The sequence below is a fragment of the Chiloscyllium plagiosum genome, unplaced genomic scaffold, assembly GCF_037043375.1.
Source record: "Chiloscyllium plagiosum isolate Xiang-an unplaced genomic scaffold, Cpla_swu_hap1 HiC_scaffold_1, whole genome shotgun sequence".
Classification (NCBI taxonomy): Eukaryota; Metazoa; Chordata; class Chondrichthyes; order Orectolobiformes; family Hemiscylliidae; genus Chiloscyllium; species Chiloscyllium plagiosum.
Window position 1 is genome coordinate 31,231,161 of NW_028270139.1, and position 23,691 is coordinate 31,254,851.

Genomic DNA, 23,691 nt, shown 5'->3' on the forward strand with positions numbered 1-23,691 from the left:
GCAAAATAATTTTGATAAAATGTAATTGATTTTTGAAAATATTGTTTTTTATCAGTTTAATTCATCATCTTTGGAGTGATAGAGTTCCCTCTTCCCAAATCCAAATCCTATGTTCAGTTAAATTAGAATCAAGTTTTTTAATCAAACCCAGATTAAAGTTTAATAGTACACCCAAGAAAATGGGTAGAAATATATATCTCAAGTTTATTTCCATTAATTTGCATTTAGAACTCAATGGGGATCAGTCATTTTTGGAAGGAATTACTAATGTTTCTCTTACCTGGCTGTCAATCGCAATATGTTACATATGCAATTAATTATATTGAAACACACATCAAACTTTATTACCATCAGTAACATCAAAGAGCAACAAAGTAACCTGAATGAACTTTCTTAAGGTTGATTATGAATTTCAATTTGACCTGCAATTTCTCAGATGTCCTTGCTTTTGATCTATCTTACTTTTTTGTTTTGTGCTAAAGAATGTAACAGCAGGACTAGAGAAAAATAATTCAATTCAGCACAGCTTACATTCTGGGTCAGTTCCTAAATATTATGCCATTTTGTGTTGTAGTTGAAATAAGTCCTTACTATGAACATAGTTTTACACCACAGTCTAACACTAAGATAAAGCATCACAAGATCACATCTAGCTGAAATAAAAAATGGATAGTTTACCTGATAATGCTCATTTTGCAATCTAACATGACATATTGTACACACGGTCTAACCTTTTGACTGCAAATGTTCTGTATATTTACTATCTGTTAATGAAATCAGCAAGCATATTTTTATTATCACTACATATGCAAAATGCCTTAATTTCACAGTAGTAATAGTTTACAATTCAGCAGTGCTGCACATGAATAATCTTTGGATCACAATTAACAAAAGCAATAAAGTAATATAACATTGGAGATAGGATTAAGCAAAAATAAATCTTTTCTCCAATGCAGGCCATGAATTAAAGGGATAATTTTTCCCATCAATCCTTTTTCTTTACTTTTAAAATTCCAATAATCTCTAAATGTTACTCTTTAAAATGTTGAAAATAAGATCTGTCTTAAAATACAATTCCAATCTATATTTCATACTTGGTATTCCTGGAATTCCTGGTCAGAAATACCTTTTGTTTGTGTGTCTGGTTAGTGTACCGAATGACTTCCACAGCTTACGTTTGCATAACTCATGTCAGATGATACCACTTGATGAGCATGTTTGCATTGAATGGGCACTATAAAAATGCAGATCTTAGACATCATTCAGCATGTAAAGCTGCTTTGAGTCTAGCTTTGACGTTTTGAACTTCAAGCTTTCATCTATTAATCTCACGCAGCTGAAAATGTGTTCAGGAGAAGACTATCCTCCCCACTCACACAACCTCAGACACCCAAAAGCATTGTTTTAAAAGGGACATCAACAATGCACAAGCTGGTTGCTGCTTGGTTTCATCTTGTTGTTGCTACAATTCTACAAGTGTTCTGTGCATTCTGTAGTTGCTTCAAGTTGCAATTGTCTATAGGAGACATTGTGGCATTTGCTTAAAGTGTCTTTGCTGATTTAAAGGTTATTGCAGAACATAATCAACCTCAGAGGTGAATGTATTCATTGACATTACTTTTGGGATACAGCATGACTGGGAACATGAGCCACAAACATCAGAATGCAAGCTGATACAAGACAGAGGAGGAGGAGGTGAGAGAGAAGAGCTCTCAACAGGACACAGGGTGCACAGGGAACAATTGTCTAATATAAACTTCAGAAATACTTCTGGCCTGGGGGAGGCCAATTAACGTCCAATTGATGTGTCTCATCACACTCTCACTGCTATTTTACACACTGCAGGAGAAGACCCACATTAGGAGAATAATCCCATCATTTCACTGCACAGGCTGGTGTTGGGCATGATTCTGGATTAGTGGTGCTGGAAAAGCACAGCAGTTCAGGCAGCATGTTGGGCATGAGACAGGGGCCTTCAACACATGACAGGATAAATACTGTGAGGTTGCTTTCCCTGGCTGGGAAATCTAGAATAGCAGAACCCAGTCTCTGGATATGGAAATAATTACTCAAGATTGAAACAAAGAGACATTTCTTCACTCAAAGGCTTGTCAATCTTTGGAATTTTCTGCCCAGAGGGATTTGGATGTGCCATTATTAAATATATTTTATGCTCAGAAGGTGAGGGTTTTGGTCCCAATGGATCAAGAAACATGAGGAGAGGGCAGAAAAGTAGAGTTGTAGCCAACAGTATTATTGCATAGATCCCAGAAAGATAGTGCACTTTAAAGACAGTTGGATGACATCGTAACATATGACTTCCCAGTCTAAAAGTGCCTTCCTCACATTTAGCAGTGTGTTGTCAGTGGGTCAGTCATGTGTAATGTAGCAAAAACAGCAGTCAGCACAAACCCAGACTAAGTGTAGGTCTGAGATCTTACATCAATGGAAGTAGTTAGTGTTGTTAACCAACATCAAGACATCTGCTTCAACAAATACACAATCTCTATTGAATCTTTGTGGACTTACATGTTTTATATGTTATAGAAGTACGTGAGCCACATCATGCCTGGCAGTGATACTTGACCCAGGAAACAACATCCTGGTGGAAGCAACTGGCAGATAGTGGGTACAGAAAGCAGCTGGCAGTGATTGCTGCTACTAGATAGCGACAGCTAGTTGGTACTAAAAGGTGATAGAGATGTGGCAGTTGTGAAGACTTCTCCTAATCATCTCTTAACCAACAATCTGTCCTGGTCTGCCCACATCAATGCAACAATCAGGAAAGCACAACATCTCTACTTCCTCAGGTGGCTAAGGAAATTTTTATCAATGTGCTATAGAAAGCATCCTATCTGGATGTATCACAGTTTGGTTTGACAACTGCAATTCCCGAGACCACAAGAAACTGCAGAGAGCTGTGAACACAGCCCAGTCCATGACAGAAACCTACCCTCCATCCAGTGACTCTGTCTATACTTCCCACTGCCTCAGGAAAGCAATCAACTTAATCAAAGACCCCTCTAATCCTGGTTATACTCTCTTCCATTTTCTTCCATTGGACAGAGGATATAAAAGTTTGAATACACATATGAACAGATTCAAGAACAGCTTCTTCCCTGCTGTTACCTGACTTTTGAATGGACCTCTCAATTGCTAAATATGCTCCCTCTCTCTGTAGTTTCTTCATAACACTGTATTCTATACTCTGTTTTGCTACCCCGGTGCACTGTATATGGTGTGATATGTCTGTATTGCATGCAAAACAACACTTTTCACTGTATCTCAGTACATGTGACAACAATAAATCAAACAATTCAACAATCAATAGCCAAGAGCAAAGTCCTTCAATGCATTCTGAAGCAGAAAACCTCAAAAGAAAAGAAACAGTTCTGAGTACTCCCACTTTTAAAAAGGTTACAGTTGATGCAATTAAAACAAAAATAGGAGTTTGTCATTTGTACAAGTTCAGCTCATTTCTAGTAAATCAACTATCTGGTGAAGGACAGGTGAAAATATGAAAAATGTGAAAAAAATTCCTCACCTGTGTCCAGATGCGCGGCTTTAACAGCTGTTAAACATTTCAGATGTTGACCCTCCCACTCAAGCAGTGTCGAAGCAGTCAATAGCAAAGTTAGCAATGCATGAATATTGCACCGTTAAACAGCAGGAAGTTGCCATAATTTCAACGTTGCTGGAAAAGCGCAGCAGGTCAGGCAGCATCCAAGGAGCAGGAGAATCGACGTTTGGCATGAGCCCTTCATTCTCCTGCTCCTTGGATGCTGCCTGACCTGCTGCGCTTTTCCAGCAACACATTTTCAGCTCTGATCTCCAGCATCTGCCTTCGTCACTTTCTCATAATTTCAACATTACAACCAATGGTTAATTGTGCAACCCAATCCTCCAGACTGGTTTGGGATGATCAAACTTAAGAGCAAGTTACTGCAGATGCTGGATAATCTATACCTGTTCTATAGGTATATCAGGAATAAAAAAATGATTAGAGTAAGATTAGGGCCAATCAAAGATAGTACTGGAAAGTTGTGTGTGGAATCTGAGGACATAGGGGAAGCATTTAATGAAAACTTTTCATCAGTATTCACATTGGAAAAGGGTAATGTTAGTGACAACACTGAGATACAGGCTTCAAGTTTAGATGGGATTGAGGTTGACAAAGATGGGTTTTTAGCAATTTTGGAAGATCCGAAATTAGATAAGACCCCTGGGCCAGATGGGATTTATCCTTCGATTCTCTGGGAAGCCAGGGAGGAGATTGCAGAGCTCTTGGCTTTGATCCTTATGTCATCATTGTCAACAGGAGTAGTTCCAGAAGACTGGAGGATAGCAAATGTTGTTCCCTTGTTTAAGAAGGGGAGTCGGGACAACCCTGGTAATTATAGACCAGTGAGCCTTACTTTAATTGTAGGTAAAATATTGGAAAAGGTTATAAGAGATAGGATTTATAATCATGTGGAAAGGAATAATTTGATTAAGGATAGTCAACACGGTTTTGTGAAGGGTAGGTCGCGCCTCATAAACCTTATTGAGTGACAAAACAGGTGGATGAAGGTAAAGCAGTTAATGTGGTGTATTTGGACTTCAGTAAGGCATTTGATAAGGTTCCACACGGTAGGCTATTGCACAAAATAGGGAGTTTTGGAATTGAAGGTGATTTAGTGGTTTGGATCAGAAATTAGCTAGCTGAAAGAAGACAAGGGGTGGTAATTGGTGGGAAACGTTCATCCTGTAGCTCAGTTCCCAATAGTGTGCCGCAAAGATTTGTTTTGGGGCCACTGCTGTTTGTCATTTTTATAAATGATCTGTATGGGTTAGTAAATTTGTGGATGACTCTAAGGCACACAGAGTTGTGGACAGTGCCAAAAGACGTTGTAGTTTATAGAGAAACATAGATAAGATGCAGAGCTGGTCTGAGAAGTGGCAAATGGAGTTTAATGCAGAAAAGTCTGAGGTAGTTCACTTCAGAAGAAATAACAGGAATGCAGAGTACTGGGCTAATGGTAACATTCTTGGCAGTGTAGATGAACAGAGAGATCTCAGTGCATAAATCCCTGAAAGTTGCCACCCAGTTTGATAGGGTTGTTAAGAAGACACTGGTTATGGATCCGGAAATAGACAGGATTCCCAAGAGTACTGCAGGAGTATCTCCCAGATCTAGACAATTGATGGATCTGAACAAAGAATTAGGATTAGTAGATGTATGGAGATGTCTTCATCCACAGGGTAGAGATTTTTCTTTCTACTCTAATCCACATAAATGTCATACCAGAATTGATATGTTTTTTGCCCCCTCGATTTTTTAAAATTCCATATCATCCTGTAAAATAGGTAATATAGCAATTTCTGACCACGCTGCTGTATATATGGAAACTAAGGCGAGGAACAGTGGGACATCCCCTCGGCATTGGCGTATGGACCCCTTCTTAATGAAAGATAGTAAATTTGTAAAGTACTTCTCTCAAGAATTTAAAACTTTTTTAGAAATTAATTCAGGTACAGCTAGCAACCCGTCAATGATGTGGGAGACCATCAAAGCTTACACGCGAGGCTTGATCATCTCCTACTCAGCGACCCAGAAGAAATTAAAAGGAGAACAACAGCATTTGCTTGAAGCCCGCTTAAAAGTGGCTGAAACAGCATACACTGATAGACCTTCTATTATTAAATTGCAAAGGATTACAGCTCTTAGGACAGCTCTAAATACTACACTTACTCAAACGGCTAAGAGGGAAATATTATTTGCAAAGCAAAGGTTATATGAATATGGCGATAAACCGGGTAGATACTTAGCATTTCTTGCAAAGAAAAAAAAGGCCCCTCAGACTATTATGTCTATCAAGGAAAGTACGGGTATTTTGACTCATGATCATAAAAAGATTAATGCGACCTTTAGAGAATTCTATTCTGAGTTATATAAATCACAGGATTGTGAAGATAGGACGAAGAGGATGCAGTCATTTTTTAAAAATTTGACTTTTCCAGACCTAACTCCGGAACAAGTATCGGTCCTAAATGCTCCTCTTACACCCCAAGAAATAGTTGATGCAATTAGGCACCTTCAAAATGGTAAGGCGCCGGGCCCAGATGGCTTTCAAGCTGAATTCTATAAAGAATTTACAGAAATACTGGTTGGTCCACTTATGGACATGTATAACTATGCATATAGTCAGGGCTGTCTCCCGCCGTCGCTGAAAGAGGCAAATATCTCTCTTATCCATAAAAAAGGAAAGGACCCAGAAGATTGTACATCATACAGACCAATATCCTTGCTAAATGTAGATTTTAAAATCCTCTCTAAAACGTTAGTACTGAGATTAGAAAGGATACTGCCACATATTATAAAGGAGGATCAGACGGGGTTTATTAAGGGCCGTAGATCATCCAATAATGTTAGAAGGGCTCTGAATATGATTCAAGCTTGTCATCAGGGAAAGATACCAGGAGTAGTGGTTTCATTAGACGCGGAAAAGGCATTTGATAGGGTCGAATGGTCATATTTGTTTTACACATTGGAGAGGTTTGGTGTTGGACAGGTGTTTACCAAATGGATCTCAACATTGTATAGTGATCCCAAAGCAGTTGTGGTTACTAATGGATTAGGCTCGGATAGCTTCAGTGTGGGTAGGGGCTGCCGTCAGGGATGTCCCCTCTCGCCATTGTTATTCACGCTAATAATTGAACCACTAGCAGAAGCTATGCGAGCTGATCCTAATATAGTGGCCCCAAGGATTGGTACAGGTAAACATAAAATTACCCTTTATGCAGATGATGTTCTTCTATTCCTCAGTAACCCTTTGATGTCCATACCTTGCTTAATCCAAGTTATTAATACATTTAGTGCATTCTCAGGCTATAAAATTAATTTTTCAAAATCGGAGGCTATGCCAATGGGTGGCCTTGCTGTGATACCCCGCTTAGCGGACGGTTCCCTTTTTCCCTTTCGCTGGTCCCTGGAGGGTTTCTTATATTTAGGCATTTTTATTACTCCAGTATTTGGTCAGTTGTATAAGGCTAATTTTGTGTATTTATTGGAAAGGATAAGGCAGGACCTCCAGCAATGGGGAGACCTGCCAATTTCCTGGTTGGGTAGAATAGCATTAATCAAAATGAATATCCTGCCCCGTCTCCTATATCCTATGAGAATGCTTCCGGTGATGCTGCCGAGGACGGCTTTATGTAAATTATACGGCTGGCTGAGTTCCTTTATCTGGAATCATAGGCGGCCCCTCATTAAGCTGAAGAAGCTACAGCTTCCACAGGCAAGGGGTGGATTGGACTTCCCAGATTTTAGGAAATATCAATTAAGTTCCCTATTAAGTTACATAGCTGATTGGGTCTTGTCTGATCCACAATCAATCTGGTTGGACATCGAGGCTTCTCAAGTAAAATACCCACTTATTAACCTTTTATTCTCAGACAAGAGGAAAATCATTACAGATCACTGTAAAAACCCTATAATACTGAATACAATCAAGGCTTGGAATATAATGCGGCAAAATGAGGGTAATTCACATAAAACATCCCCCTATGCACCGATAGTGGGAGCATGGGGATTCCAACCGGGATTAACAGATGCCACTTTTAAACTCTGGAGATCCAGGGGTATCTCATGTCTCGGGGATTTATTTAAAGATGGGGTCCTGATGTCTTTCGGACAGCTGCGTCAGAAATTCGGATTACCCAACGGAGACCTCTTTCGATACTTCCAAATTCGAGATTTTATACAGAAGAAGACTACGTTATTAGATAGTCTTTATAAATCCGATAGAGAATGTAGTGTCCTACGACCAGTGGGGGTATCTTCCGTCAGTAATATTTATCATTTGCTACATGATGAAGTATCGGGAGATATGGATAATCTGCTTAAAACATGGGATCAGGATCTGGGACTAGAAATCTCCACAGAAACGTGGAATGATATCTGGGAAAATGCTAGAAGAATTACTATTTGTAACAGAACCCAGGCTATCCAGCTGAAGATACTTCATAGGGCCCATATAGCACCGGTTCGATTGGCAAAATTTAAGGCAGGAGCATCTCCAATGTGTCCTAAATGCAAAATAGAGGTGGGCACTCTTGTACATTGCTTATGGACCTGTCATAAGATCCGTAGATATTGGACTAAAGTAGCAAGTACCCTGACAGAAATTTTAGGAACGGAAATAAAAGTGGACCCCGTATCTCTCCTCTTGGGCTTTTCGAACTTTCCCTCCCTGGACACGTACGGGAAGAGACTATTTTCTATTCTTTCTTCCTGTGCAAGGAAAATTATTTTGATGAACTGGGTGGCGGAGGGCCCCCCTGGACTTTCAAATTGGCACAGACTAATTATGGAATGTATTCCCCTTGACTTCCTTACAAATATGGTGCACCGAAAGACCGAATTATTTTATAAAATATGGCAGCCCTTTTTGAATTACATAAATACAGATATTTCGGCTATCCTAACAAGGGCTTTTATTTAATTGAGATTACAAACCTGGCTGGTCCGCGGCCCCTCGGGGGAGGAATCCCGCACGAATACGGGTTTTATCATATCTAATGCTAACACATCCCGAGCATTAAGAGACTTAAATATACACCTTGGTTAGTTGTAGGTTAGATTAGTAGATAGTTGATTTTTGTTTGTTTGTTTTTTGTTCTTTTCGGTTTTTTTTTGTTGTTTTGTTTTTTTTGTCAAATTTTGGCTATTGTATATTTGAGCTAATTGTATATCAATGTTTATATCTGAGAGTTTTGTTTATTTTTGTAAACTTGTAAAAATGTTAAATTTATAATAAAAATATCTATATAAAAAAAAAGAAGACACTGGTAAGGCCGCACTTGGAGTATTGTGTGCAGCTCTGGTCACCGCATTATAGGAAGGATGTGGAAGCTGTGGAAAGGGTTCAGAGGAAATTTACTAGGATGTTGCCTGGTATGGAAGGAAGGTCTTAGGAGGAAAGTCTGAGGGAACTGAGGCTGTTTTCATTGGAGAGAAGAAGGTTGAGAGGTGATTTAATCGAGACATAGAAGATAATCAGAGGATGAGATAGGGTAGACAGTGAGAGCATCCAATGAGCAGCGTAATCGACGTTTCGGGCAAAAGCCCTTCATCAGGAATAAAGGCAGAGAGCCTGAAGCATGGAGGCTCCATGCTTCAGGCTCTCTGCCTTTATTCCTGATGAAGGGCTTTTGCCCGAAACATCGATTTCGCTGCTCCATGGATGCTGCCTGAACTGCTGTGCTCTTCCAGCACCACTGATCCAGAATCTGGTTTCCAGCATCTGCAGTTATTGTTTTTACCACCTAGACAGTGAGAGCCTTTTTTCCTCAGATGTTAAAGGCTAATGTGAGGAGACAATAGCTTTAAATTGAGGGGTGATAGATTTAGGAAAGATATTAGAGGTAGTTTCTTCACTCAGAGTGTAGTAGGGGCATGGAATGGTCTGCCTGCAACTGTAGTAGACTCGCCAACATTAAGGGCATTTAAATGAGTGCAGGACATACAGATGAATAATACTGGAACGGTGTAGGTTAGGTGGGCATCAGATTATTTTCACAGGTTGCCGCAACATCGAGGGCCGAAGGGCTTGTACTGCACCGTAATGTTCTATGTTCTGTACTGAAAACATCAAATGCTGGAGATCACAGTGGGTCAGGCAGCATCCGTGGAGAGACAGCAACTCTGGATGATTCTTCATTAGAGCTGACGCGAAGTGTGAAGAGGGCAGCATTTATGCAATACTTGGGGGGGGTTTGTGGTGGTAGTCGGATATAGTGCTGGTGGAGAAAAGACGTTGCTTGTTCAGATTAAGTGATCAGAATGTGAGAATGGCAGAGCAATAGTATGTCTGACTGCCAGACTAGAAAAAGAACACAGTCCCACTGGGGTGGAGAGACAGGACATGGTGACACAGAATGTAACAAGTAAAGCTAAAAGAAAGGGAAGAAATGGGGGCTGGGTTTTCACCATTTCCCAGTTGAAAGAATGGATAAGTTTGCTCATTCAGCATCCATTAAAACTGTCCTCGTTGGGTGAAAACTCAGGAAAGCAGCTCTTTACCATAGATCACAGGGTGTAAATCCAACTGGTCTACAAGATGACCCCATCTTCCATACCTTGAAATTATGTTTTTGCATATACTCATTGTATAAGTCAACTCTGTTTTTCCAGTTACAACATGTTATCTTGCATAAGCAATCAGCCCCAATTTTTGCAGTACGCAATTAGGTGTTTTACTTACTGGTACCTTACAAATGATTGCAAGGGATTGAGAGGCCAATGTGGGAACTTAGACATTCCATTCTAAATGGATCAGAATGATGAACCACAAAGGTGATGACAATCATAAGCATGTCAGGGGTTCCATTATATGTAAACTGACCACAAGTTTTGAAGGAAGTTTTGGATATTTCAAAGGTAACTAATACAGAAACAATTATGTTAAGAGTGGGTAGGTATTTATTTGGGGACGGAAGGGGGAAAGCAGTGATAGTTCATGTCCCTGGAAGAAAAGGGGAGCCAACAAGCTAAACAACCCTGCCCTGCAATCAAAAAGCACTAGATCTCATGGGCACAGTCTCAAAATACAGTGTGTGGAGGGGGGGGGGGGTGCAAAATTTAGAATTGAGTTGAGGAGGAACTTCTTCAGCCAAAGGGCTATGAATCAGTGGATTTCTTTACCCAGTGAAGCAACTGAGGCTCCCTCGTTAAATGTTTTTAATGCAAAAATAGATTTTTAAACAGTAAAGGAATTAAGCGATATGTTGAGTAGGTTGGTCAATAAAGTGCATAATCAAGTGCATAATAAAGATCAGCCGGTGATCTTATTGCAAGGCAGAGCAGGCTCGATGGACCAAATGGCCTACTCCTGCTCCTATTTCTTATGTTGAGAGAAGTGAAATTTGTGCAGGACAAGATTTCCACTCCCTAGTGACAGGAATTATTACCCTCTGGAGCTCTTGGCCAATCTAATTGACCAGCAGATTCAGCTCCTCAGCAACACCAAAGCTCAATCAAGGGCACAGGCCCAAGAAAGAGGCCTCATGGATCGCAGATGTCAAGCCATTGGGCAGGGAGGGTTTTGCCAGACAGGGTGTAGAACTGTGGGTTTTAAAGTGTGCAGGTATGATGGAAGGGAGCTGCTATCTTCAGTAGCAATGTCCCCAAGGGCAAAAAGTACCCTCCAAAGAAAGATTCCTTTTATTTTCTGCCAGTTTAAGAACTTTAAATAAACAGGCTGCCACTCCCATTTGCCTGCTCACACCAATCATTTTATACCGTAGGCTGTGTAATGTTTAAATGATGTCCCCTCTCCCTCAGTGGCATGTAATATCCAGCCCAGGGCTTCCTTCTGTGTAGGGGAACATGGGGCCTGCTGTGAGTGCCTGCACTGACATGTGTTAATCTTTGCCAACCACACTGTTTTCTTTGCAATCGTGATGCATTGTTTGTAACTGCTGTATTAAAGGTTATAAGGGCAGACAATCAGACAGAGAATGCTCCAAACTCAACTTAATTTTCAAGAAGGACTCAGAGTTTCTCAAGAAGGATATAATTCCTAAGGTTAAAGGAGTTAATGGATAAAGGGAGAAAGCAGGAACAGAGAAATGAGTTGGATGATCAGCCATGACCAGATTAAATGGTGGACCAAGCCCGGAAGGCCAAATGGTTTACTATTTTCTATGTTCCCATTCACACTGTAAATCTGTAATTTGTAATAAACTCCAATACTATAAACTGGTTCCATAGGAATAACCTTTCCTTTGTTTCATTGAGAGACACTATCCTTTTTCTTCTTGTAAAACATCATATGGACTTCGAAGTAAGAATGTTGCCAGGGTTGGAGGGTCTGAGCTATAGGGAGAGGCTGAGCAGGCCAGAGTGTCGGAGGCAGAGGGGTGACCTTACATAGGTTTATAAAATCTCGATGGGCATCGAAAGGGTAAACAGACAAAGTCTTTTCCCTGGGGTGTGGGTGTCCAGACCTAGAGGGCATAGGTTTAGGGTGAGGGGAAAAGATTTAAAAGGTACCTATGAGGCAACCTTTTTATGCAGAGAGTGATGCGGGTATGGAATGAGTTGTTAGAGGAAGCGGTGGAGGCTGGTACAAATATAGCATTTAAAAGGCTTCTGAATGGGTATATGAATAGGAAGGGTTTAAGTTTAGAATATCTGGTTGGCATGGATGAGTTGGACTGAAGGGTTTGTTTCAGTTCTGCACATCTCTCACTTAACATTCTTATTGCAAGCAGAATGAAATATGTTGCATGGACTCGCAAATCAGGGCAAGTAGAAAACAAAAGTGAGAGATCTTGCAAAATGGGGTTATCAGAGTCGCCATTAAACGGAACACTTAATTCTTCAGGAAGTGAATCAAAGATAAACAGATGAAGTGTTCAACCAGAAGGATTTGGACTACTTTTATGATTCAGATGTTTGAATACCCAGGGGAACCTGCACCAGACCTTTGGTAAAGGCCTTTGAATAAGATCTGAAATTTTCACTGTCCTGGTTGAAAATTGTTTCAATCTTTGTGTAATCTGCTGAAAGTTCCCACTTGGGTGCCGATAATGCTTTGCTGCTTTGCTCACTTCAGACTACTTGAGATGTCAAAGGAAAATCTGAAACAGATGCTTCTCCAACAGATGAGACATTTTGACATGAATCAATTCCCACACCCTTTTTAAACCTATTTTGAGACGAAACCTAGGATTATTTTCTAGGTGATCTATTTGATCCATGAAAACAAGTAGGTGTGTGGTAATAATTTGCTGCGAAGAAAAGTGCCTGAGCCAAACCTAAACAGACACAGGCCACTCCAAATGTCCAGTCCCATGAATTCTTTCACATCGAGCAATGGAGTCCTTCAGAATTGTTTAACGTGATTGATCTGGTATGTCACTTAAAACATCAACGGTTATTACTGAAATGAGTTAAATCTGAGGAAGAAGAAAAGCTGAACCTAAAGGTCTGCTCCCAATGTTTTAGGAGAAATAGGAAAATCTGTTTTTAGACAGTCCTGCTCTTGATTGACGTTATGAATACAAACAGAAAAAAATGTGTTTGCCAGTTGTAGAAATCATTATTTCTTGACAAAGCAGAGTAATGAAGCTGTGAGATACCACCATGGCCTCTTGTTTCAATTGCATATAATTATCCAACTGTGAGTGCACATAAAAGCATACTCGGTGCCAAAGGAGTACTTCAGTGATATTACCCTGAAACTGGATATTTAACTTATCAGTTTCTGTTAGCAAATTAGTTTAGCCAATTAATTGGGAATGGATTCAATTCTCTCAATTGCGCTAGTTTTATTCTGACATTTTAAACCATTTTCATTTCTGATGTTGTATATTACATTAGAACAATAATTGATAGTCGGAGGCCATTCCATGTATTTAACAGCGTAAGGTCTTACATTTTGGAATGTCAAATCAAGGCAGGAGTTTCTTGGTAAATGCTGGGCCTTAAGGAATATTGAGTATCAGAGGAACCTTGGAGTTCAGGTGCACAGTTCTCTGAAAGTGGAGTCACAGGGAGACAGGGCAGTGAAGAAGGCTTTGGCACACTGGCCTTCATAGGTCAGGGCACTGTGTATTGAAGTTGGGAATTTACGTTGCAGTTGTACAGGATGTTGGTGAGGCCACGCTTGGAGTATTGTGTTCAGATTTAGTCACCGTCCTCTAGGAAGAATGCTACTAAACCTAAAAGAGTGCAGAAGAAATTTACAAGGATGTTTCCAGGACTCAGTAGTCTGAGTTATAGGGAGAGGTTGGACAAGCTAGGATGTTTTTATTTAGAGAAAGTGAGGACTGCAGATGCTGGAGATCAGACCTTAAAAATGTGTTGCTGGAAAAGCGCAGCAGGTCAGGCAGCATCCAAGGAGCAGGAGAATCGATGTTTCGGGCATGAGCCCTTCTTCAGTCCTGAAGAAGGGCTTATGCCCGAAACGTCGATTCTCCTGCTCCTTGGATGCTGCCTGACCTGCTGCGCTTTTCCAGCAATACATTTTTAAGCTCCGTTTTTCTTTAGAGCACAGGAGACTGAGTGGAGATCTTATAGAAGTGTATAAAATCATGTCAGGCATGGATAGTGTGAATGCACTCAGTCTTTTTCTTAGGGTTGGGGAATCAAGGACTAGAGGGCATTTGTTTAAGGTTAGAGGGGAAAGAATAAAAGGGAACCTGAGGGGCAACACTTTTTACTCAGAGGGTGGTACACATGTGGAATGAGCTGCCAGTGGAAGTGGTTGAGGCGGGTACATTAACAACATTTAAAAGGCATTTGGACAAATATATGGATAAAAAAGGTTTAGAAGGATATAGGCCAAGTGCAGGGAAATGGGGTTAGCATTGATGGACATTTTCGTTGGCATGGACCAGTTTGCACCAAAGAGCCTGTTTCCGTGCTGTAGGACTCTATGACTCTATTATAATACAAGACAACATTTTTACAATGAAATGCATTTGAAACAATTTAGTTAAGATACATCAACCATCCATTCAAATATTTTCTTCAAGTATTTTGCATAGTCCAGCATGTGTTTGCATTAATGTAGCATTCAGAAAGAATTTCTTGATTCATTTTCTGGAGAACATAAATGTTGGGGATTATATCTTCCTTCCAGACAGGCAGGAGAGGGGCAGGTTGTGGCATTGTTAATGATTGAGATATTTGACTTCCAACTTTAATCTGGTTCCACATGCTGAAAGGAGGTGAGAGTAACCAGATCTAGCAGTGATGTCACAATGTTACCTTTGGACCAGGAGGAGCAGGATTTTAGCCCTTGGCCCAAGAAGCAAAAAATGCCTTCCTTCTACAAGATTAACTTCCCCACTTCCCCTGGCAAGGTGCAATGTCTCTCTAATCTCCTACCTGACCAGCAATCATATTTCTGTATCGTCTCCCAGACTTCTCCACACTCCACTCGCTGATTTTCTCCTCAATGCTACCTCCCTACTCCAAGATTATCTCCAGCCTGTGATCTTCTTTCTGGTCTGAAATCCCATTCTCAGTCTCTTTTGACCAGAGCACCTCATCTTTCACATCTTCTTGAATACTGCATCATTGTTTTGATGCTTACCTTCCTATTGAGTGCTTTGGGATAGTTACTTACATGACAGATACTATACAAGTTACATAGGTTTCCGTAGGATCACATAGAATATGTGGCACAGTAACAGGTCATTCAGCTCAATCAGTCTGTATTGGAGTTTATGCTCCACTTGAGCCTTCTCCCATTTGTTCTCATTTAGATCGCCCACTATAACCATGTATTCCCTTCACTGTCATAAGCATGTCTAGCTTCCCCTTAAATAGATCCACACAAAACATTTTCAGTGGAAGAAAATGCCAAATTCTTCCCCTTCTTTGGTGAATTTTATTGTAAATTCTCTACTGGACGTTTTTGGTTACCACCTTATATTGATGCCCTCGAGTTATGGTCTTGCCCACATTCTCTGCATATCCATGGTATCAAAACTTTTCAAAAGTTTGAAGACTGCTATTATTTCATCCCTCAGTCTTCTTTTTCTAAAGAGAAGAGACCCAGCCTATCACCTTTTCCCGATCTGTAAATTTAAGGCTTTAACTTTGCAAGGTCATTCTCTGCACTCCTTTCCAGTGGCCTCTCATTCTTATTGTAATGGACGTAGACCTCCAAATAGTTTCTAACTAAACATGATCCTTTAGTAGTTTGAAGGAGATATCTGCACTATTTCAACAGGATCCTATTACTGTCAGATAAGGAAGATTTGGAATTATTTCGTATTCTAAGGCCCCAAGAGACTGAGACAAAACTCTCCATAGATGCTGTCAGACCTGTTGGGTTTCTTCAGGACTTTCTATTTTTATTTCAAAATTCCAGCATTTGCAGTATCGTGCTTTTATTATAGATTTTAGGTTGTCAGTAATCAGCCTTTCCCACAGGCCAAAATTTCTGGGCTTGTCACTGTTTACCTTAGTTAATTTGAATTCAATATCAAATCAAATAATTCAAATAATTAATTTGAATTGCTTGGAAATTAAACAATAGCCTGTTTGCAGAAGGACTCGTTTCTATAAGAATAAATTATCATTCAAATATACGCCTCAAAGTTATTGACCACATCACTAAATCTTTTGATGTCTCTATATTACTCTATGCTATGGATTCAGATTCTGGGAGATTCAATCTATTTGCCAAAGTGTGACAAATCAGGATGCTAATCTGCCTGTGGCCTGAACTGTAGGGTTCATCCTCCATCTAGTGTTATTACCATAATAGCAGCAAATGGGCTATATCTGATATGGGCACAACATAAGTGTCCGCGTTGACTTCTGATTAAAAAGTGAAGTGATGTGAAGAAACAGAGATGGGTTTGTGTTAAATGCTCTATGCTATCAATCTGCTGTTTAAATTATCAGCTAGAATTCAAATGCACCCTGACCATTTCTGCACAGGAGTTGGCAAACAGGAGAGAGGTTTGGCAAGTAAGAGTGCTCCTCCACCACTGCTCTTACTTTATTAAGATTGGAAGAAAGGTGGCAATGTCACATGGTGAGGTGGCAGGGCTCCCCCGTTCAGACAGCCTGTACAGAAATGCAAAGGGCTGCCTCATTTCAGACCATCTCCTGACCACAACCCAACATGCCTGCATAAAATCCAGACCAGGATAGCAAATAGACAGAGGAGATTTTTTTTTGTTCTTCCTTTTGTCCTCTAGACAAGGATTTTTTAAAAAGACATTTGATCTTCTTATTCAAAACAAATATGATACATACTAATTGATTGGCAACTATAACAGCTTACCAGTTTCAACACTGAGTTCACAACTAGTTACGAATTTTGTACCCTGCTTTTATTTCGGACAGCTGTTGTTGATAATGTTTCTACCATTTTGCATCTGCATCTCCTCTGGATCCACCTCTGTTTCTCTATTTGTCATATTTCATTTCCCTTTTCTTTACACCATTTTCACCTTTATCTCTCAATCCCTCTACCTTCGTTCGTTCTCCTTTCTCACTTTTCATGCTTCAAAGCTTGCTTGAAACTCGTTACATGCCTGTGTACGTCCCACTCTTGACCTATTGTCACCGAAACAAAAATTGCTTGTAAGAGTTGTCTCTTATTCAAACAGTCAACCTATGGGAAAACTTGCCATATACATTACGAAGCTTGCACCTTAAAAATGTATGGAAGTTATTTTAATTCATCTTCAATGGTTTTGTGTTTGAGCCATGACACATGGTGGAAGCTGGCCTTTGTAATGATCATATCATACACACAAACAACTCTCTGAGTTTGTTTCTAACAGACGGTGAACATATTAAGGGAAATAAGTGATCAAATAGATGTCACCAGTATATGGGTGGCAATTCATTGATGAAAACTGAAAGCAAAATCAAAAGATTGAAACGGAAGAAAAACAGCATCTCTATTAAAAGCGACCTGATATAAAGATTGTGACCCAGATTTTGCTGAACAAAATTACAGTATTTAAATGATGCATAACTAATTAATGTTTAACTTTGTCAGCAATTCACGGTAAGGCAGATATCATTGTGTTCTGTGAATTACAACACGTTGCTGGACCATGTATGTGTTTTGTTCATGAACTTTGTAAATATGAAATGTTACCTTTATCCTTGCATTTATTTCAAGAAGTTACTGCATTGCACATTAATTATCCATTAAACATGCTACAGAAAGCTAAGTTCAGTACTTGAAAACTGAAGTACCCTGTTAATGACATGATAAATGTTAATGACAACCAATCAAACTCTTTTGTTTGGAACATGAACAATTAAAAGTTTTATTCCTTCATGAAGTGAATTGTTCCAGGAGTTTTTAAAAATATCAAGTATTTGGACCTAAAATTGTTTTCTTACTTTGCTATTCTACTTTTTACCTCTCACACTTAATCCAATCTTTCATTAATTCTCTTTATTTCTCTTACTGTAGCTGATTCCTATAGAATCCACTCTTTCTAATGTGCCTTCCTTTTCATTTTGTTCTTTGTTTATTTCTCAATCTTTAAATCTTACTCTTTAAAATAATACATTATTTATCCTACCGTTAACAAATATTTTGCCCTTTGCCTTCATTTCAGTATCATACAGTCTTCCCTCCAGCAACTTATAGGACAAGGACGTTAAAATCTAAACACACACATAAGAACATAAGAAATAGCTAGGGATGCTGGAAACCCCTGAATAAATCTTTTAAGGACAGGATCATGAGCAGTCCACTGAGCTTGCTATGCCATTCGGTAAAACCATGGTGCAACTATTAGATCAATTCTAATTTTCCACACTATCCCAATCTCCTTGGATTCTGTAAATCTATTGATGTCAGTCATGAATATAAGCATCAATGGAGCAGTCACAACTCTCCGAGGTAAAGACTTCCAAAGATTTGTAACCCTCTGTTTGAAGAAATTTTTCATCAGCTCAGTCCTGGTATGGCTGATCACTTACCCTGAGGCTCTGATCTGGTGTTCTCATTGCTCCAGCTAACATCTACCCTGTCAAGTCTTTTGAAAATTCTCTTCATTTCAGTGCGATCATCTCTTGTTCTTTGAAACACTAGGGAATACAGACCCAATTTCTGAAGATAGAGTTCAAATCAAAGGGAATCCATCTAGTATATCTTTCTGGTGCTCCCTCTAAAGAAAGTAAACCTTCTCTTGGGCAAAAACAAAATCTGCTCACAATACATCGAGTATGATCACTCTAAATCCCTGTATAATTGTATAAAGATTACTTCTCTCTTGTACTTCAACCCTCTTGCAACAATGGTTAGCACACCATTTCCCCTTCCAGTTGTTTGCTGTATACATATGAACAGAGGAGGATGACCTGCTCCAGCAAAATCTGCTGCAAAACAAGGCCAGGTAGTGAAGAGATTGTGTTACCATTTTATATATGGGAGGCAATGTATTGGAAATTCAACTTGACAAAATCTCTTGAAACTTAGCAAAGGATCTATTTAGTTATTCCAATTCAATGAGATCGGTACTTGACAATGGAGTGAGTTGGTCAAGTGAATTTGCATCCGATTTCAAGTCCATATGCTCAACCATTCTTTTAGTTTGCACTGCTGGGATTCAAAGGTTAAAAGGCTTAGCTGTTTAAAAACCCAAGAGCTGTGTTCTGTCATCATTACTGGTATCTGATAGTGGAATTAAATACCAAACAATGCTGCAACCAATTTTGAGGTATCTGGATTGACACCAAGGATTTTAAAATCATTTTTCATCAATAAAGCTCCCTTTTATTGGTGGCTGGTACTGAAGTTGTGTTTGGTACCAAACAATCAGGCATTGACACCACAGGGTTATCCAATGTTTGATGTGAAGGTGGCGGTGTTGTACTTTAATTCCTTCACCTGACAAAGGAGCAGCACTCTGAAAACTTGTGATTTCAAATAAACCTATTGGACTATAACCTGGTGTCGTGTGACTTTTGACTTTATCTAAATTTGCAAATGCATCTACAAAAAGCATTAAGCTCCTGATTTGAATGTGCAAGCTCCCAACACCAGTTTTAATTGGCCAACACAGATAGATTACAAAGAGCCCAACCTAATTCCAGGTCAAACATCTTTCAGGTGTGGCCTATCGGAAGGATGTTGTGAAACATGAAAGGGTTCAGAAAGATTTGCAAGAATGTTGCCAGGGTTGGAGGGTATGAATGATAGGGAGAGGCTGAACAGGCTGAGCCTATTTTCAGAGGCTGAGGGGTGACCTTATAGAGATTTATAAAATCATGAAGAAAACAGAAACGGTACATAAGCAAGGTCTTTTCCCCTGGATGGAGGAGTCTAAAACTAAAGGACGTAGGTTAGAGGGGAAAGATTTAAAAAGGATCTAAGAGGTGTCTCTTTCATGCAGAGGATGGTGCAAGTATGGAGTGAGCTTCCAGAGGAAGTGGTGGAGGCTGGTAACATTTAAAAGTCATCTGGATGGGTATATGAATAGGAAGAGTTTAGAGGGATATGGCCCAAGTACTGGCAAATGGGACTAGAATAGGTTAAGCTATCTGATCAGCATGGACGATTTGGACCGAAGGGTCTGTTTCCATGCTGTACATCTCTACGACTCTATGACACAAGACATATAACCACAAATTTACAGATCTTTGTGCCTATTATGGACTAGAATAGACCCCCTCAAAATATTTTAAGAAGGTAACCTAGATCCTAACTTCATATTTTTAAAGGCAAATGTGAACAGTTTAAGTCACCAAACTCTGGTGCCATTTTAATAACAAATCATATCTATTAAAAGAAAAGAAAAAATTAAGACAAAGTCCATCTTAGTTCCAAACATAGCTCCAGGGTTCCAAAGGTCAAGGAAACCTGACCCCACCAAAAGGAATCCCAGGCCATTGAAATTCTGGACCCGGACTCGGACTCAGACTCACCTCACCCACCAGGACCCACCAGGACACACCAAGATACACCAGAACATGGCCGCAATGGCCACAAGGCACAGTCAAATCCACACCGCATTCTCCTCTGCAGCAGCCTCTCAAAACCTCCTTTCAGATTGGAAAAATATGGTGATATTGGTGTCCTTAGCCACACCTCCACCCCATCTGCAGAGTTCACGTTGATGGCAGTGGCCTCCTTCTCAGACTGTCTGGTTACAATCCTCCTGTGAAATGGGGATCCCAATCCTAATCCTGACTGGTGCTTACCAAGTAGTGGGAGGGTGCGAGCATCAAAGCACTGCCATCTATACTAGTATTCTTTGCTTCTGTGTATTACTGAAAAATTGGTATTTATGGCTCATCAGTAATTGCCCTTGAGAAAATGCTGGCGATCTGCCTTCTTGAACTACTCTGGTCCTTAGTGGTGGAGGTACATCAACAATACTGTCCAGAATTAGGGGAGTTCTTGGATTTTGATCCAGTGACAGTGAAGTAATGGTGATATATTTCCAAGTCCACATGGACCATGGTTTCAAGGGCATTCTTCAAGTTGCAACATTCCATTGCACCAAATTTTCTCTAGACGGTAGAAGTCATGGTTTTGGAAAATGCCAATGAAGGATTCTTGATAAGTTTCTGTAGTGCATCTCATAGATGGTGCATGCACTGCCACAGTGTACTGGTGGTAAAGGTAGCAACTGCTTCAGCTGGTGATTTGGATGCTGATCAAATTGGCTGTTTTGTCCTTTCTGCTGTTGAATGTTCTTTGAGCTTTACACATGCAGGCAAGTGGGAAATATTGAATTATGCTTCTAACTTGCCCCTCCCAGATGTTGGATAGGATATCAGTTACTTGCTATAGAATTTCCTGCCTCCCTTTGTAACCAATCTACAGGATATTTATAGAGAGAATGTTGTCACTTGTGTCAGTCCATCGCTCAGTCTATAAACTGCCAAGTGCAAATGCTATTGTGGACTGATTGGACCAAAGTATTTCTCTTCTTCCTCAGATGGTTGAGGAAATTTGGCATGTCCATAAGGACCCTCACCAATTTTTACTGATGCACCATTGAGAGCGTACTGTCTTGGTATGGCAACTGTTCTGCCGAGGACCATATGAAACTATAGAAGGTGGTGTGTATAGCCCAGACCATCACGGAAGGCAAAAGTGATGAAGGGCTTTTGCCAGAAACGTCGATTTTGCTGCTCCTCGGATGCTGCCTGACCTGCTGTGCTTTTCCAGCACCACTCTAATCTTGACTCAGACCATCATGGAAGCCAACTTTCCATCGACGGATACCATTTACATCACTCATTCCCATGGAAAGGCTGCCAACATTATCAAAGACCCATCAAACCCCGGCAATGCTCTCTGTCAGGCAGGAGATACAGAAACTTTAACAAACGCACCAGGTGGTTCAGAAACAGCTTCTTCCCACCATTATTAGACTGATGAATGGACTCTCTAACTTCAAATGATGCCTATCTTGCTTATGTTGATCTTGCCTAGTACATGCCCTGTGCGATATAACCTGGATGCCTCTAAGTTTCTTTTCTTACCTTGTGTGTCCTTGTTGCGATTTGCCTGTGTGTGCTCGTAAACAAAGCTTTTCATTGTACTTAGGTACATGTGGTAAAAAATAAATAAAATAAAATATTTCTGTATAACATATTCTGTGCAATTCTACATAATTTTAGATACAAGCTTATCTCTTTGATTACATTTCTAATTATCATTAAATATTTCTACGTGGCGTTTATAGACTGAGCCATGGACTGATAATTGTGACAACACTCTCTCCATATATATTGTGTAAACCGGTTCTATTGGCATGGTGGCTTAGTGATTAGCACTGCTGCCTCAAGGTTCTAGGGACTTGCATTCAATTCCAGCCTCAAGCGACTGTGTGTGGAGTTTGCATGTTCTCCTTGTGTGTGCATGGGTTTCCTTTGGGTGCTCCAGCTTCCTCCCACAGTCCAAGCTTGTGCAGCGTAGTGCATTGGCCATGCTAGATTGCTCAAAAGATGCAGGTTAGGTGGATTAGCCATGGGAAATGCACGGTTACAGGGATATAGTGGGTCTGGATGGGATGATGTTTGGAGGTTCAGTGTGAACTCGATGGGCTGAATGGCCTGTTTCCACACTGTCGGGATTTTATGATACATCCTCAGAGCATGTCCTATCTACAGGATTGACTCAATTTTCTTAATACTTTTCCTGAGGCATTTGATATAAGGTTGTTTGTGCCATGTTCATTCGGTACTTCCTTCTTACTATTTATCCCCTGTTTTTAGGTCAGATATTTGAGCTTAAGTGACCCATTGTCCTGAATATCAGCACAATCTGAAATTTATAAATTCAATATTTCTTTGTTCCAAATACTCATTAATGAGTTATAAATCAGGTAGAATGACGGTCGGTCAGAAGGTACATCAGTCCATGATGTTGTTAAATAACAAACTCATATGTCTAATGTGCTTCGTGATGCTAATCAGTTGCTCGTCAGTAAAACATTGCTCCTTGACATTTGTCCTCTCCGTAACCTCCTAAATCTATGGAAAATAATCTTTTTTATTATCTAAAACATTAAAGTTGCAAAAAATGAACGATGGATTTCTAAAATTAGGATTCTTTGAATCTGTCAGAAAATTGTATTCCACTTTTCCTGCCACAGAAATGCGAAAAAGTTGAGTATTGTAATTTTTATTTTAAATACCCTTATTATTTCAGAGGGCGGCTGTAATGGATCTGAAGCAATATTGATGGATGATCAGCAATATAAATGCCATTACAGGGTGTTACTCTCAATTTTCACTGCTTTGTAAGTGGAGAAGGGGAGTTGAGAGCAGCATGTATATTACAAATGGATAAGTCCATTATTACTGATGTGCCTGGGCCTGTGACTCAGACATCCAACACCCCACAAATGATAGCACGATGAAAGGCTCTCTGAATGAACAAACATGCTACATAATTCTTTAACCTTACAACAAGCTAATTTCTGTTCAGGAAAACATTACTGTTTGTTTTCAAATGCCAATCCTGTTGGGAACAACAAAAAGGATGAAACTTATTTGCTGTAATAAATAAGTCAACAGTACAGCTGTAAAGGAAATTCTCTCCTTAGGGCATTAAAATAGTTCATCTATTCTAAAGATTAAAATAAGCCCACAAGGCCCCTAGAAATACCCTACTCAACCTCATCATTGACCCTGCAGAGAAACAAATCTTAACATTTTTATTTTCATGTTTACTAGTCTATTGGTGCAAAACA